The 16,662-nt window shown below is 40.9% G+C and overlaps 1 protein-coding gene and 3 pseudogenes across 2 annotated transcripts in view; all 4 read right to left on the bottom strand.

The window, feature by feature from the left end:
* LOC143823452 (protocadherin gamma-A6-like) overlaps window positions 1–16,662 on the bottom strand; it is a 285,370-nt gene that overhangs the window by 178,518 nt on the left and 90,190 nt on the right. The gene's annotated exons all lie outside the window — the stretch shown is intronic.
* On the bottom strand, window positions 555–3,633 carry LOC143823973 (protocadherin gamma-B7 pseudogene; annotated as a pseudogene).
* On the bottom strand, window positions 3,237–9,037 carry LOC143823972 (protocadherin gamma-B5 pseudogene; annotated as a pseudogene).
* LOC143823971 (protocadherin gamma-B5 pseudogene) lies at window positions 8,818–15,613 on the bottom strand (annotated as a pseudogene).

Raw genomic sequence — 16,662 nt, 5'->3', positions numbered from 1 at the left:
GGATTTTCCCTGAAGCGCTGCCACCGCCATCATGGGCATTATGGCCTGTGCATAATGGGCCTAACAGAGTTCTGGGATTGCCCCAGAAATGATGTCATGCTGCCATCATTATGATACCCCCTAACCCAGTATCCTGCCAGCTGGCCACTTCACTTCTGTTCTTCTATTGTTGTGTCATTGTTTCTTTCCTCATGGACACTTTCCCCATTAAATTTAAGCCATTTTTAATCTCATGTTTGCATCAGTTGAATGTAAATGGGATATAAATGTCAAACCACCACACTGAGAACATCAGGAATGAAAATGGACATAAAGAGAACACAGAAGGAAAAGGTGTGGCCATACATCCCTATGGTAAAAAATGTATATTAGCTTGATTTACTGGACTAATCTTACTGACATTATTATTATCATTAGTATTAATTAATGTATTATTACTAAGAAGGATATAAAATAAGAGATACATAACCTACTTTTTTACTAAAAAGCATTGCATGAGGTATGCAAGTGTTAATTATCCTTCAGTAAAGCTGAAGCAATGAAAGTAGCTAAATCTAGTCAGGATCAATTAGAACCTAAGGGGGAAAAAAACTATATTAGTTGACTGTAGGGAGAATTTATATCTATACAAGTATCCATTTACAATCACATTCAAAATGTCTACAGTGAAAATGAGGTTCTATGCAAAATAAACTTACCGTATCAGGTTTATCCATCTCGCAATTAAGGATATTTCCCTCACTGGCTGTCAAAAGTGCCTCAAAAGTATTCTTAGAAGAAATGTCCTCTGTTGTTTGAGCACTGCTTGTAGGAAAGGCATACTCCTGTATCCGAGATTCAGATGATAAGCAAACTTGATAAGAGTAAGGTAAAGTCCCTTCTTCATAGTTGGGTGGAAATATAATGCCATTGGTTGAATGGGGGACTGGACCAAAGCACTGTAGGAACTTAGGACTCCCAGCTTTTCGGAGCTTCATCAGAATGGCCAGAATCACTGTCAGGAGGAACAAGAATGAGATCAAAGCCAAGGCCAACACCAGGTAGAACTGCAGGTCAGACTGATAGTCAGGACTGATGGATTGGCTCTTCATTTCTGGAAGGGCCTCCTGGAAGTTCTCCGCAAACACCATGTTCAGAGTCACTGTAGCAGAGAGTGATGGGTGCCCATTATCCTTCACTAAGATGACCACCCTCTGCTTCACAGCATCCCTTTCTAAAAAAGTCCGGGATGTCCTGATCTCTCCAGTATGGTGCCCAATTGTGAAGAGCCCTGGCTCAGTGGCCTGTAGCAGGTGGTAGGAGAGCCAGGCGTTGTGTCCAGAGTCAGCATCCACTGCTACCACCTTGGTCACCAGATAATCTGCATCAGCTGTCCGAGGGATCATCTCAAACAATGCTGAGCCTTCCACTCCTGGGGAAGGGTAGAGGATCTGAGGGCTGTTGTCATTCTGGTCCACAATAAAGACTTTCACTGTGACGTTACTGCTCAGAGGAGGGGAACCTCCATCTTGGGCCTTCACTTGAAGTTGGAACTCCCTGAATTGTTCGTAGTCAAAGGAGCGCTGTGCATAAATAATTCCTGTCTCAGAATTAATGGAGACATAAGAAGAGATAGGCAGGTCCTCAATGTTGCTCTTTTGGATGGAGTAAATGATTCGTGCATTGCGGTCCAGATCTGGGTCTGAGGCTTTGACCCTGAAAATGGAGGATCCAGAAGGGTTGTTCTCTGGCACATGGGCAGTATAGGAAGGCTTTTCGAAGGCCGGAGGGTTATCATTGATATCCGAGATCTGCACTGAAATGGTCTTGAGTGAAGAAAGAGGAGGATTGCCATTGTCTGTAGCTGTGATGGTGATATTATACTCGGGAGTATTTTCCCTGTCCAGAGCACCATCGGTTAGGACCTTATAGTAGTTACTGGATGTTGAGACAATTTGAAATGGCAAATTACTTAGTAAATTACAAGCTATATTTCCATTTTCTCCTGAGTCCCTGTCTTTTACATTGAAAAGAGCTACCAGAGTTCCAGATGCAGAATGTTCCGGTATTGGGTTGGATGATGAGACAAGAAGGATTTCCGGAGCATTGTCATTCTCATCTACTATCTTTATTTCAACATTGCAGTGAGCCACTAATCCACCCCCATCCTTGGCTTCTACTGCTATAGAATATTTCCCTAGTTCCTCAAAGTCCAGTGCTTCCATAACTATGATTGTCCCATCTTGTGGATCCAAATGGAATTTCTGGTGATCACTTTTATCAATGCTGCTAAAGGTATAGGTGATCTGGGCATTGGACCCTTCATCTCTGTCAGTGGCTTTTACCTGTGCCACAGAAGATCCTTTTGGAGCATTTTCTTTCAAGCTGACCTTGTATACTTTTTGAGTGAAAACAGGAGGGTTGTCATTGATATCAATGACGTTTATCAAAATTTTGGTTGTCCCTGTTTTGGCAGGCTTCCCTCCATCCACAGCCAGAAGGGTTAAATGGAGACTGTTTTCGCTTTCCCGATCCAATTGTTTATTCAGCACCAGTTCTGCATATTTACTTCCATCTTCTCCCTCTCTAACTTCTAGAACAAAATAGTGGTTTTGGCTGAGCTGATAATTCTGGACAGAGTTCATCCCAATATCAGGATCTGTAGCTTTCCCAAGAAGAAATGTGGCACCTGGTATAGAGAGTTCACTTGCCTCTATCTTGATATCTCCATTTAAGAATTGTGGTGCATTATCATTAATGTCCTGGACTGTTACAGTTACATGGAAAATATTCATAGGATTTTCAGTCATAATGTCAAAATTGATATGGCAGAGTGCATTTCCCCCACATATTTCCTCTCTATCAATCCTTCTATTTATATTTAGATTTCCATTTTTTGAATTGACTGCAAAATATTGTTTTTTATCTAGAGCAAGGACATGCAAATTGTGATTTTCTATTTCTCTGGTGTTCAGTCCCAAATCTTTGGCAAGATTCCCCACAAGGGAACCCTTTTCCATTTCCTCTGGAATAGAATACTGAACATGCTCTGAGGCACTCTTGCTAATCAAAGACAAGAATAAGAGGAGATGTACTTGCCTTCTTACGGTCCTGCTGTAATCTTTGTGCCTGCTGTCCATCTGACAGTGAGAAGTGGGCTTTACTCTTTTTTTGTATTTATGCTCTAGCAAACTGAAGATATTCAGTCTTCCTTCAGAATACAGAAATCCACAATAAACCTTGTTACTCGTGCCTGTCTACCCTAGCTTGCAGCATCTACTTTTTCTCAGCAAAACTGCTTTAATGTCTCTTTGTTCTGCCGTCTCCCCAGATCTGCAGTCTTGTGACTGAATTGAGCAGGAGCACCAAAGATTATCCAGTATGATTTCTGCTTTGGCCAATAGCACCACTCTGAGTCTCACATGGAGAACTGCAACTGTTCTTTTGACTTCCAAGTTAAAACCATGGAAAGTCTGTTTTACTTCTCTCATTATTACCTAACAATCATTTCAGGAAGAGTACGCTACACATTTTTTTACTTGACTAATACTATAGTTGTAGAATGTTTCTGTTGATGGAAGAAGCATCAACTCAACTTCATTAGAATGCTACTAGCAATACAGAACAAACAACAATACATTTCTATCTTGTTCTAACCAGTATTTCTGAGGAACTGATGCAAAGAACTTGCAATATTTGCAACTTTTCTAGTAAATTAATGCAGCTTCTTTACAAACTTTTACGGTTATTTTATACATAGCATAGCAGCTTTGAAACCAAGGGTACATGCAGTGATAAGTTCACCTCTGCAAATATATGTATGTCTTGGGAAGATTTATCCATGTAGCACATTTAGCATGTGCTATAGGCCTCGCACTGCAAAAGGCCCCACGTGGTACCTTCCCCTATGGATCAGGGCCAGAGCCTTTCTCCTCCCCCCTTTTCCCTCTTTAAGGGCACTCCGAGTGATGCCCCTTTCCGCTGTGGGGGGGCCCTCTGTCCCCAGTTTGACTGCTCCCACTGCAATTGTACTCTACTAGGGCCCTGCAAATCCTTAAACTGGGTCTGGTTCTATGGGCCCTGTGAATCCTTAAACCACTCCTGTGTATGCCAATGGTTTGGGGGGTATTGAAAACTTGGATACACATGTCATCTGAAGCTTACATATAAAAATCTGTGCAATGAGTCTTGATAACCTTAACAGAAATAAGGATAATCCTTAGAAAAAGCTGAAGACAACGTATTTTAAGGAAATTGCTGGAGTCAACCAAGTAGCATAGTCTGACCTGCAGTGAAAAATCACTCCAGAAGAAAACTCACGCACAATAAATGTAGAATTCCCACTCCATTTAAATGGTACTATTAGTATGTAAAGGTAAAGGTATCCCCTGTGCAAGCACTGAGTCACGTCTGACCCTTGGGGTGACAGCCTCTAGCGTTTTCTTGGTAGACTCAATACAGGGTGGTTTCCCTTCCCCAGTCATTACTGTTTTACTATTAGTATATAGAACCCCATAATAATTTGGAATCTTAGAAACATGTTTTTAATATCTATATAATGGATTCTGAAACGTATTTTCTGTCGCAGCTTTCCCTTTATCAACCATTTAGAAGAGGGAGGGAATGAATGAATGAATGAATGAATCCAAATTTGATCCTGAAAAAATAAAAAAATAATCCTCATTCACTAGTACAAATTCTAAACACTAGGATACTAGTTGTAGAATACTGAGAGTAGAAGTAGCAGCACTTCTCAAGTCATCATGCATTAGTATTACCACACAATCTACACGTTCAGTAAAAGCATATGACATAGCTCTCCCACGACAGTATCATTTCAAAACACAGATGGGTGAATCCTGCTTCTAAATGTCCTTAAAAATAATTATGTCCTGCACATAGAACACTGGTGTGTGAGAGGACTGCATGCTAGAACACTGGTGTGCTAGCTTTACATGTGAAGGGAATGAGAACATTTAAATGAGCAATCCTGCCCCCAGTATCTGCACTAGAACAGTTAGCATCCATGGGTATATTTCTGAGTATGCAGATTAGCTCGAAGACCTATGATGATACAATGGTATTTTTTTAGATCAGTGGTTTTCAAGGTGGGGGTCGTGATCCCTTGAGGGGTTGTTCGGCCCTTTCATGTGGGTCGCAGTGGTGGTGGCCATGGCAGCATGGCGCTGGCTTCCTCCGCGCCATCTCAGTGAGCTCCAAGGCGGTGTGGAGGAGGCCAGTGCCACGGCAAGCAGGGGCAGTGGCGGTGGCATGGCGCTGACCTCCCCTGCACCACTTTGGAATTCACTGAGGCTGCGAGAAGGGGTAGTCGCATTAGGGCAGTTGAGAACTGCTGCTTTAGATGGATAAATGGTAGTATAAGTTGGGGGTTATAGATCAAATGGGTGCTTAATCCAATAGTTTATAAACTGGACCAAATCAATCAGTTCCACCAGTTGTAGCTCTTTACTCTGGTGCAAGGCATCCTCTGCAGATGCAAGAGGATCCTCAGTTCCAATATAACCCTGTACTTATAAACTTCCTCAGTCAGTGACTGGCATCTCCATTTTTAAAAGGCTGGACTACAGTAGATGCCATAAATGTTCTGTTATATGGGACCTCTATGAACAACTTTTGAGTTTTTACTTGAGAGCCCAATTATTAATTTGTAAGCTCTCATCTGAAAAGTAGCACAAAAGTTCTGCTTTTGATATGAGTTCTGTGATGGGTTCTGCTTATGGAAGTCATTACTCAGGTATAAGGTACAGGAGGAAGTGCAGCAGTCATCAAATAATGAATCTAGATGGTCAACCAGGCATACGAGAGGTATGCATATTAGAGGTATGCGTATTTCTGCTTTAAAAGCTCATGTTGGAAGAGAGGTTGTCATAAAAACATCATAAAATTGGACTATGTCCTTTAAGGTCATTCCAACTGAGCTTTATCGTACTTTTTTGTCAGAAGATTCTTGCAACTGCAGAGCTACACAACAATAATGGTTCTAATTTCCCAGACTCATTTATACTGCAAATGCCTCAAGTGGAACAAAAACCTCACATCAAATCCAATGTTTTTTCTGAAGAAAATCCCCCCAAAGAAGCACATATATTCATTTCATTTGTGGTAAGAAGTTCCTAGAGTGGGAAGACGGCATGGTATAGCCTGACCACATCTGATATAGTCAGTTGGGAAAACTTCCAGGAAGATAATACAGGAGAAGACAATGGCAAACCATCTCACTTGCCTTGAAAGCCCCTTGCTGGGGTTACTGTAAGCTTGCTGAGACTTGACAGCTATTTATATTACTATGCTGTTACTAAGTGTACAATACAAAAAAGAAAGAGCCCCCAAAGCTGAAAAGGAAGCTTACCTTGTCACTGTCTTCCAAGTTAGAATTTAAATAATTTTCTCCATCACCCGTGAAAGGTACCTCAGATATGCGACTGCAAAGAACATTTTCTGCAATCTGAATATTGGGGGCTAAGAAAGTGACCTCATTCTTCCTTGACTCGGAGGAAAGACACAGCTGGTAGGAATAAGGCAAAGTCCCATCTTCAAAGTTTGGTGGGAAGATGGCACCAGCTTTTGAATGTGGAATAGGAGCAAAGCACTGCAGGAATTTGGGATTCCCTGATCGTCGAAGCTTCATCAGAACGACCAGAATCACTGTCAGGAGGAACAAGAAGGACATCAAAGCCAAGGCCAGCACCAGGTAGAACTGCAGGTCAGACTGATAGTCAGGGCTGCTGGATTGGTTTTTCATTTCTGGAAGGGCCTCCTGAAAGTTCTCAGCAAACACCAGGTTCAGCGTCACAGTGGCTGAGAGAGACGGCTGCCCGTTATCCTTCACCAAAACAGCCAATTTCTGTTTTGCAGCATCTTTCTCCACAAAGGTCCTTGCTGTCCTGATCTCACCAGTGTGAGAACCAACCGTGAAGAATCCTGGTTCAGTGGCTTGAATGATGTGGTAGGAAAGCCAGGCATTGTGTCCAGAATCAGCATCCACCGCTACCACTTTTGTGACCAGATATCCTGCCTCAGCTGAACGGGGCACCATCTCAAATAAGGCCGAGCCCTTGGCTTCTTGGGAAGGGGACAGGATCTGTGGGCTGTTGTCATTCCGATCCATGATGAGCACCCTCACTGTGACATTGCTGCTGAGAGGGGGAGAGCCGCCATCTTGGGCCTTCACTTGAAGCTGGAACTCTCTGAACTGTTCATAGTCAAAAGACCTCTGTGCATACAAAGCACCAGATTCAGAGTTAATGGAGATGTATGAAGAGATGGGAAGTTCCTTGATGTTGCTGTGGAGGATGGAATATGTGATTCGTGAGTTTTGGTCCATGTCTGGGTCAATGGCTTTGACAGTGAAAATGGAAGCACCAGAAGGGTTGTTTTCTGGAATATAGATAGTATAGGAAGATTTCTCGAAAGCAGGGGAGTTGTCATTGATATCTGAAATAAATAGTGAGATGGTTTTCCATGTAGAAAGTGGAGGTTTTCCTTGGTCAGTAGCAATGATTGTGATATTGTACCCTGGCGTTCTTTCTCTGTCCAAAGGTCCGTCTAACATGAGTTTATAAAAATTATGAGATGAAGACAGAATTTTAAGGGGCAAATCATTTTGTATGCTGCAAGTAACCTTACCATTGTCCCCGGTATCTTTGTCATTTACATTGATTAGAGCAATGAGAGTTCCAGAAATGGAATCTTCAGGTATTTGGCTGAACAGAGAGGTTAAGCTCACGTCAGGTGAGTTATCATTATCATCAAGAATGCTTATGTCAACTTTGCAATGAGTTACCAGCCCTCCACCATCGTTGGCTTCAACTGTCATAGTATATTCATTCGTTTCTTCAAAGTCCAACAGCTCCACAAGAGCAATGGTTCCATTAACAGGATCTAGGCTGAATTTCTGTTTGCCATTTGCTGCTACATTGCTAAAATAGTACCTGATTTGGGCATTTGTACCTTCATCATTATCAGTAGCTGAAACCTGGAGAACATAAGTCCCAAGAGGAGATTTCTCCTGTAAGCTGACTTTATAGGACTCTTGAGTAAAGATGGGTGGGTTGTCATTGACATCAGTAACATTAACCCATATTTGAGTGGTAGCAGTTTTTATAGGTTCACCCCCATCCAGGGCTGTTAGGATCAAGTGGATGGTGTGTTCATTTTCCCGATCCAATGGTTTCTGTAGTATTAAGTCTGCAAATTTATTTCCATCCTGACTGTCTTTAATTTCCAAGCTAAAATAGTGATTGAGACTGAGCTGGTAATTCTGCACAGAGTTCCTTCCAATGTCGGGATCTTCAGCTTTTCCAAGAAGAAATCTGGTGCCTGGCAATGTTAGTTCACTTGTCTTCAAGTGGATATCACCACTGAGGAACTGTGGTGCATGATCATTAATGTCTTGAATTGCCACAGTTATATGGAAAACATTGAGAGGGTTTTCTATCACTGCCTCAAAATTCACAAGGCAAAGTGGAATTTTGCCACAAATTCCCTCCCTGTCTATTCTGTCATTCACATAGAGGTTTCCATTCTCTGCATTGATACTGAAATATTGCATTTTAGTTACAGAGACAGCATGCAGGTTACGTTTAGCTAGATCTCTGACACTCAGTCCCAAATCCTTGGCAAGATTCCCTACAACAGAACCCTTTGGCATCTCTTCAGGCACTGAATAGTGAACTGGCTCTGAAGCAGCCCAGCAGCACAAAGACAATAATGAGAGAAGCAGTACTTGCCTTCTGCATGCCCAGCCATTCCCTCTCTGCCTTCTCTCCATATGGCTTCCGATAAATGAGCAGTCTCCTTTCTCCCCCCAGATCAGATCTAATTCTCTTCTGGGTGCAATAAATCACAGGATGGGAGTTTCTTGCCTTGAAGCTCAATTCTGACAAGCCATCCCTGGTTTTGTTTCTCCTTTTTCAGCAGGACTGTTGTGTCCCCGTGCTCTGCACTTTCCCTAGTTGATGCAGCATTGTTTGAAGCAATCATACTCTGAAGATGCATCAGCCATTTCTGGATTGCCATGTTGGCCAACAGTGACACCCTGAGGTTCAAACCGAGAACTGCAAGTGTTGCTGTCTAGCTCATTTAAAAAACCACCTCCTTGGACTTAATCTTAAGAAAAAAAGACTGGAAAGCTTCTGTTGCTATAACAGTTCATTGTCTATGTCAGAGTTTTTAAATGCAATGTTTGTGATACCTTCTGAGAGTCACACAAGAGAAATCACAAACATTCCACTCTTGTCCCTTTTTTGTTGTTCTAATTCCTCGAGCAATGGACACTGTACAGTTACTTCAAAGTTGATTTCAGAAAATCTCGTAGCATATCAGACTTATTTGACCACAGATCTTCTGTTTCTTCCCAACTCCTGTAGTATATAAATAGCTTTCCTAATGTTGTATATAAATAGCTTTCCTAATGAAACAAAGTAAATTATAGTGAAGCAGAATAAACAGAGTCTTAGAATGGAAGAGCTTCTGATGCCTGTTTTTGAAGTGCTCACAGGTTTAAATAGTTTGTGCAATTCATTTTTAGCTATCTACAACAGGAGAGGTATGGCAAATACACTGCCACCACAGAAACCCCAGCACCACTAGTTTAGAACTGAAAAACCAAAACATAATTAAAATCACTAAGGTGAATGGCTTCAAAATGTATTTAGTCTGATTTCCCTCAAAAATTATTTAGTCCAATTTATCACAATAAGCCACAAGGAGCGAAAATCCCATCATTAAACCTTTATTATCCTATTCTTGCAACCAAAGATCACCAAATGGAAAAAGGTTGACCTGTAGAAAGGTACCTGAGGAGAAAATTAGCTCAGAACCCTCAAGCAAAAGAAACAAGTTCTATATTCCAATGAAAGTCAAATTTGTCATTATTTGGGATAAAATATATCCCCTTTCTAAAATTAGAAGTGAACTAGCTATTGGCCAAAATTTGAACTGACCTATAGAATTATTCCTAACAACATATACTGGCTACAATCCAAGACAGTGTTAAGCAAGCTCCAGTCTGTTGATTTCAGTGGGCTTATGTGTGCTGAACTCTGTATTGCATTGTGGACACACGATCAACGTCTTACTATTCAGTTAGCTCTCTGGTATTCTCAGGTTCTCCAGAATGGAAAAAAAGAAACACATGCCAGGTTAAAGAATCCTTCAGTACAAAAGCCTAAAAAACCCCTGGACACTGAAAGATGTCTTTCATTAACGTAGATAGCCCAGCCCTGAACTGAAAATCCTTTAAGGTAAATTATTATAACATTTTTATATATCAGCTGAATCAACAAGAGGAGGATGGGATACAAAAATCAAAAAGTTTGAAGCCCATATTCTATATTCTAATGGTTAAGAATAGTATCATGGCGTAATGGTTAAAGAGCGGCAGCCAGCTGGTGATCCTGGGCTAGTCACATTTCTTTTAGAGCTCTCTCAGCCCCACCTACAACAGAGTGACTGTTGGGGGACAAGAAGGGAAAGGTATTTGTAAGCCACTTTGGGACACTTTCAGGTAGTGAAAAGCAGGGTATAAAAAACTAGCATCTTCCTTAAACTCTATTAATTGACTTTATTTTTTATTAATATTAATAATGATTACATAGCGCCATAGATCCTGAAGGACTTGGAAAAGAGAGGAGAGACTCTGGGATGGATTTCCAGGTACAAGGGGCATTATCCAAGGAGAAATAGATGGAGTTGTTGGGAATTCAAATGGAGACCATCAGATGTTTGAGACAAGAAAGAGATATCATATACATGTTGCTTCATCCACAATATTTTGAAGTCTAATACAGACCTTCCACAGACCCAAAAGCTACTTGCTTCAGATCAGTTATATAAAAACCCATGTGCACCACATGTTCTTAATAGATTTAAGAATGCAACGAAGTTCGTATAGAGATCTAGACTGGAGACTCAAAGGATCATTATACCTTTCTAATCCTCCTTTTGATGTTGAAAAGCCCAATCTTTTGCCCATATGTGAGTAGATGTGCTAGCCCAAATCCATTCATCTTGAACATCATTGATGAGCCATGTTTCCTCACAGCATTCTCAAAGCAATTTCATGTATGTTTGTAACATGGTGTTAAGATTGTCGTATGGTTCAAAGCCTCCATTTGTGCTAGAAGCGTCAATCATTCCTGCTCACCGTTTCTCACCAATGAAACAGTATCCTAAAAGCAGTTGTTTTGTGAAGCCTCCTCCCATCTGCCCTCCCAAGGGAAGAGCTACAATATTTGGCTTCAAAGAGCTACCATGTTTGAGCACTGGAAATGTAAGCATTTTTTAAAATTATTTGCTTTATTTACAAACATGCAAGTTGAACATTCAAATCAGCATTCCTTTTGGGCAGAACCATTACTCTACACTAGATCCTAAGAGAGAAATCCTGAATCCTAAATTGCTTTATTCATTGTCTAGCCTGATCTGCCCATTGAATCCACTGCTGCCTAATGCTTGCTAGTAAAGGAAAACTTTCCCTTCACCCAATACCTACCAGATGACCACCACTGAATGTCATAAAAATGTGTCAGGGATGTAGTCCTCTAGTATTCAGTTATTACCTTGTCCAGGGTAGTCAAACTGCGGTCCTCCAGATGTCCATGGACTAAAATTTGTAAGCCACTTTGGGACACTTTCAGGTAATGAAATACAGGGTATAAAAAACTAGCATCTTCCTTAAACTCTATTTATTGACTTTATTTTTTATTAATATTAATAATGATTACATAGCGCCATGGATCCTAAAGGACTTGGAGAAGAGAGGAGAGACTCTGGGATGGGGTTCGCTGCCAGGGGCTCATGGGAATTGTAGTCCATGGACATCTGGAGGGCCGCAGTTTGACTACCCCTGATTCTGTAATGTAAAATCAAATCTACTTTTCTTTCTTTTAACCCCCCTCACCACATATATCTCGAAAGAATTTTGACTCTTGCTCTTCTCATGCTTATTTACAGAGTCTTCAGATGCAATGTATTACCCGAAGAAGTCACAGTATAAAATATTATCTAGCTTTATAAAAACCATGATTGTGTGTTTGTTTTCAGTTTTATGAATAACTCTTTACAATACTTCCAGTAGAGAACAGATATCACACAGTTCCATTTTTCTATTTCAGCTTTACTTTAACAGCAATATAGGAGAGAACTGATGCAAGGGATTCCAAGAACTAGCAGATGTTTCCAGATGTAACTTCAGAGGTGCACAGGCATCTTTCTTTCAGTGAGGAGATATGGGATTATCTGCTCACAAACAAGATTTACTCCCACCACATCTCTCCCAATGTTTCAGGTAGGAGTTGGCTTTTTAAAAAATTCCAGAACCCTGACATGATCTAGTCAATATTGTGACACTTCTGTTTTAAAAACGACAACAATTACTCTTTTTTGTTGTTTTTTTGCTTGCAATGTGGTTTTTGGTGAGTATGGGTGAGGGAGAAAGTACTTTTATGAATGACACAAGAACAATCCAATTACGAGTTTATACAGACAACTAGGGAAAGAGAAGTATATGAAAGTTATCACCATAATTTGTTTACACTATACTTTCTTTAACATGAAGTAATCTTAAGTATCACTTCTACCATACATAGGAGCTCAAACACCTTAACAAAGGATAAAGCACTTTTATTCTCTTGGGCCTAGTCTGCACACACAGGATAATGCACTTTCAATGTGCTTTGGCAGCTGGGATTTCCTGTGCGGAACAGGAAAATCTACTTCGAAAGTGCATTGAAAGTGCATTATCTATTGTGTGCAGACTAGGTCCTGGTTTCAACCATGTAACTTAAAACAGGAAAACCCCCTCAAATCTTAATGTAGTCATCATGGGAACGATATAAAATAAATTGGATTAATTTACAGGCAATAATCAACACAATTAATTCATCCATTTAATTCTAAGTAGGTTTTTCTCAGGTAAACAAAGTACATCAGCACATTTCAAGGACTATTGGACACAATTGGGAGGGATCAAAATAGGGAACTTACCTTGTCACAGTTCTGCATTTCAGAATTCAGATTGTCTCCTTCATTATTTAGGAACTGCATGCCACATTTGTTACCAGAAGTAAAATTTTCTGCAGTCTGAGCATGGGGGGTCAGGAAAGTAAACTGATTTTCCCTGGATTCTGAGGACAGACAAACCTGGTAGGAATATGGTAAAGTCCCATCTTCAAAATTTGGTGGGAAGATGGCACCGGCCTTTGAAGGTGGAATAGGACCAAAACATTGCAGGAATTTGGGATTCCCTGATTTACGAAGTTTCATCAGAAGGACCAGAATCACTGTCAGGAGGAACAAGAAGGACATCAAAGCCAAGGCCAGCACCAGGTAGAACTGCAGGTCGGACTGATAGTCAGGGCTGCTGGATTGATTTTTCATTTCTGGAAGGGCCTCCTGAAAGTTCTCAGCAAACACCAGGTTCAGCATCACGGTGGCTGAGAGAGACGGCTGCCCGTTATCCTTCACCAAAAGGGCCAGTTTCTGTTTCCCAGCATCTTTCTCCACAAAGGCCCTTGCTGTCCTGATCTCACCGGTGTGAGAACCAACCGTGAAGAATCCTGGTTCAGTGGCTTGAATGATGTGGTAGGAAAGCCAGGCATTGTGTCCAGAATCAGCATCCACCGCCACCACCTTTGTGACCAGATATCCTGCCTCAGCTGAACGGGGCACCATCTCAAACAAGGCCGAGCCCTTGGCTTCTTGGGAAGGGGACAGGATCTGTGGGCTGTTGTCATTCCGATCCATGATGAACACCCTCACTGTGACGTTGCTGCTGAGAGGGGGAGAACCGCCATCTTGGGCCTTCACTTGAAGGTGGAACTCCCTAAACTGTTCATAGTCAAAGGACCTCTGGGCATAGAGAGCTCCAGTCTCAGAGTTAATGGAGATGTATGAAGAGATGGGGAGCTCCCTGATGTTGCTGTGGAGGATGGAATATGTGATTTGTGAGTTTTGGTCCATGTCTGGATCCACAGCTTTGACACTGAAAACAGAAGTACCAGAAGGGTTGTTTTCTGGAATATAGATAGTATAGGAAGATTTCTCAAAGGTAGGGGAATTGTCATTGATATCCGAAATACGTAGTGAGATAGTTTTGTGTGTTGACAAAGAGGGATTCCCTTTGTCTGTGGCAATGATTGTAATATTGTACTCAGGAGTTCTTTCTCTATCTAGAGGACGGTCTAAAAAGAGTTTGTAATAATGATTAGATGAGGGAACAATTTTAAAATGCTTGTGTTCTGATAGGTAGCAAGTAACTTTTCCATTATCACCAGTATCTTTGTCATGTATGTTGATCAAAGCAATTAAGGTTTCAGTCAGGGAATCTTCAGGGACTGGGCTGTATAAAGAAACTAGAGTAACTTCTGGGGAGTTGTCATTTTCATCAAGAACTTGTATTTCAACTTTGCAGTGTGTCACTGAGCCACCCCCATCTTTTGCTGCTACTGTCATGGTGTATTCTTTGGTCTCCTCAAAATCCAGTGGTCCTATAAGCGTAATTCTGCCACTGGCTGAATCGACGCTGAATTTCTGGTAGTCATTCCTTGGTATGCTGTACTTGATTTGGCCATATGAACCTTCATCATTATCAGAGGCCACAACCTGAAGTACAAAAGACCCAACTGGAGCATTTTCCTTCAGGCTGACCTTATAAACATCTTGGGTGAAGACTGGTGCATTATCATTGGCATCAGTGACATTAATCCATATATGGGTGGTTCCAGTTTTTCTAGGTTCTGCCCCATCCATAGCTGTTAGGATCATGTGGATGGTATGTTCACTTTCTCGATCTAATGGTTTCTGAAGTACTAAATCTGCAAATTTATTTCCATCCTGACTCTCTTTAACAGCTAAAGCAAAATACTGATTTTGACTAAGTTCATAATTTTGGACAGAATTGATCCCAATGTCGGGATCTTCAGCTTTTTCAAGGAGAAATCTGGTACCAGGTGAAGTAGATTCAATGATTTCCAAGTTGATATTTTCACTGAGGAAATGTGGTGCATTATCATTAATGTCCTGTATTGTGATAGTTACATGGTAAACATTTAAAGGATTTTCAATCACTAACTCAAAATGAAGAAGGCAAAGTGAAGTTGCATCACAAATTTCCTCCCTGTCTACTCTGTCATTTATATAGAGGTTTCCGTTTTCTGCACTGACGCTGAAATACTGCATGTTAGTCAAAGACACTACATGCACATTACGATTTTTTAGTTCTCTAGCATTCAGTCCCAAATCTTTGGCGAGATTCCCCACAATAGAGCCCTTTGGCAACTCCTCAGGGATTGTATAATGAAACTGATCTGAAGCAGCCCAGCAGGAGAAAGATAACAGTAAGAGAAGCAGTACTTGCCATTCAAATGCCTGGCCATTGTCTCCGAGCCTTCTCTCCATCTGAATATCTGAGGAACTGGCTGTTTCCTTTCCCCTCAGCTTGTTTGGTTGAGATAAAATTCTCCACAGGAAATTTCAGATACTGCCTTTCTGTTTAAATTCCACAGACCACAGCCATTTTTCTTTTTGCAGCAAGATTGCTCTGTCTTGGTGCTTTCTTTAAACAAAAGATCTGCATGATGCCGATGAAATAAGCATACTGGAGAGAGCATCATGGATAGCCACCCCCTACCTGACTAGTGTATTGGCCAACAGTGACACTGCGAGGCCAAGATGGAGAACTACAAGGGACTGCTTCTCATAAAGCATGCAATAGAAAAGAAACCTAGATATGAATGTGATCGTATTTGGGTTATGTTAGGAATATACACAATGTGAAAGCATGTTTTTCTCCAACTGTGAAGAAAAAAAGCACTATTTGAGAAGCAGTCCTGGGAGGGGCCATTGCTCAGTTGCTGAGCATTTGCAGCAGGCAGAAGGTCCCAGTTTTAATCCCTGGAATCTCTAAAAGGACCAAGCATCATGTGATGAGAAAGACCTACATCTGAAACCCTGGAGAACGATGACCGGTTTGAATAGACAATATTAATGGTCTGATTCAGTAAAGGCAGTTTTATGCATCCATGTATTTTAATAAACTTCATTTAACAATTTTTTTCACCTATGATTTTACTGAATTCCAGAGTAGAAACTGTGATTTTACACTTGAATTTGTTTTCTGTTCTATCACATATTTCCTCTCCATCTGTTTTTCTGTAATGAACAGTTACTCTTACAGGTGGATGGCCATGCTAGTAGCAAAAATGAGCAGGAGTCTTGTGGCACCCTGAAGGCAAACATATTTTATTCTGTCATAGGCCTCTGAGACTCACAGCCCAGTTCAGCAACATTTAGCAGGGCCTCAGTAATCCAGAAAAATAATCCAGCAAAAAACACAATAAATATACGTAGTCAAGTATAATCCTGGTAAAGTTACTTTTACTATTTGCACATCATTTGCACAACATAATAATATCTCTTCATTGGGGAAATGTCATTTATTTTTCTTTACCAGTTAATTGTTTTACATACAAATTGCCTGACAAATTCATCAGCACCCATTCTGCTGCAAAAACAAGCCTGGTACTTGGGAGTTTGAATTATCTCTATTACACCATTGAGTTAAGATCTCCTGCTTCCCTTTTGCTTTTCTGGACAGTCCCTTTTCTTGTTCTCTGTTTCTTTATCTGTCCAATCCAGTTGTTTAAATATATATAGATATGT

This window comes from Paroedura picta, chromosome 14 (genome assembly GCF_049243985.1).
Source record: "Paroedura picta isolate Pp20150507F chromosome 14, Ppicta_v3.0, whole genome shotgun sequence".
In the NCBI taxonomy this organism is placed as follows: domain Eukaryota; kingdom Metazoa; phylum Chordata; class Lepidosauria; order Squamata; family Gekkonidae; genus Paroedura; species Paroedura picta.
The sequence above is the reverse complement of the archived record's forward strand: the minus strand, read 5'-3'. Positions and strand labels throughout refer to the sequence as shown.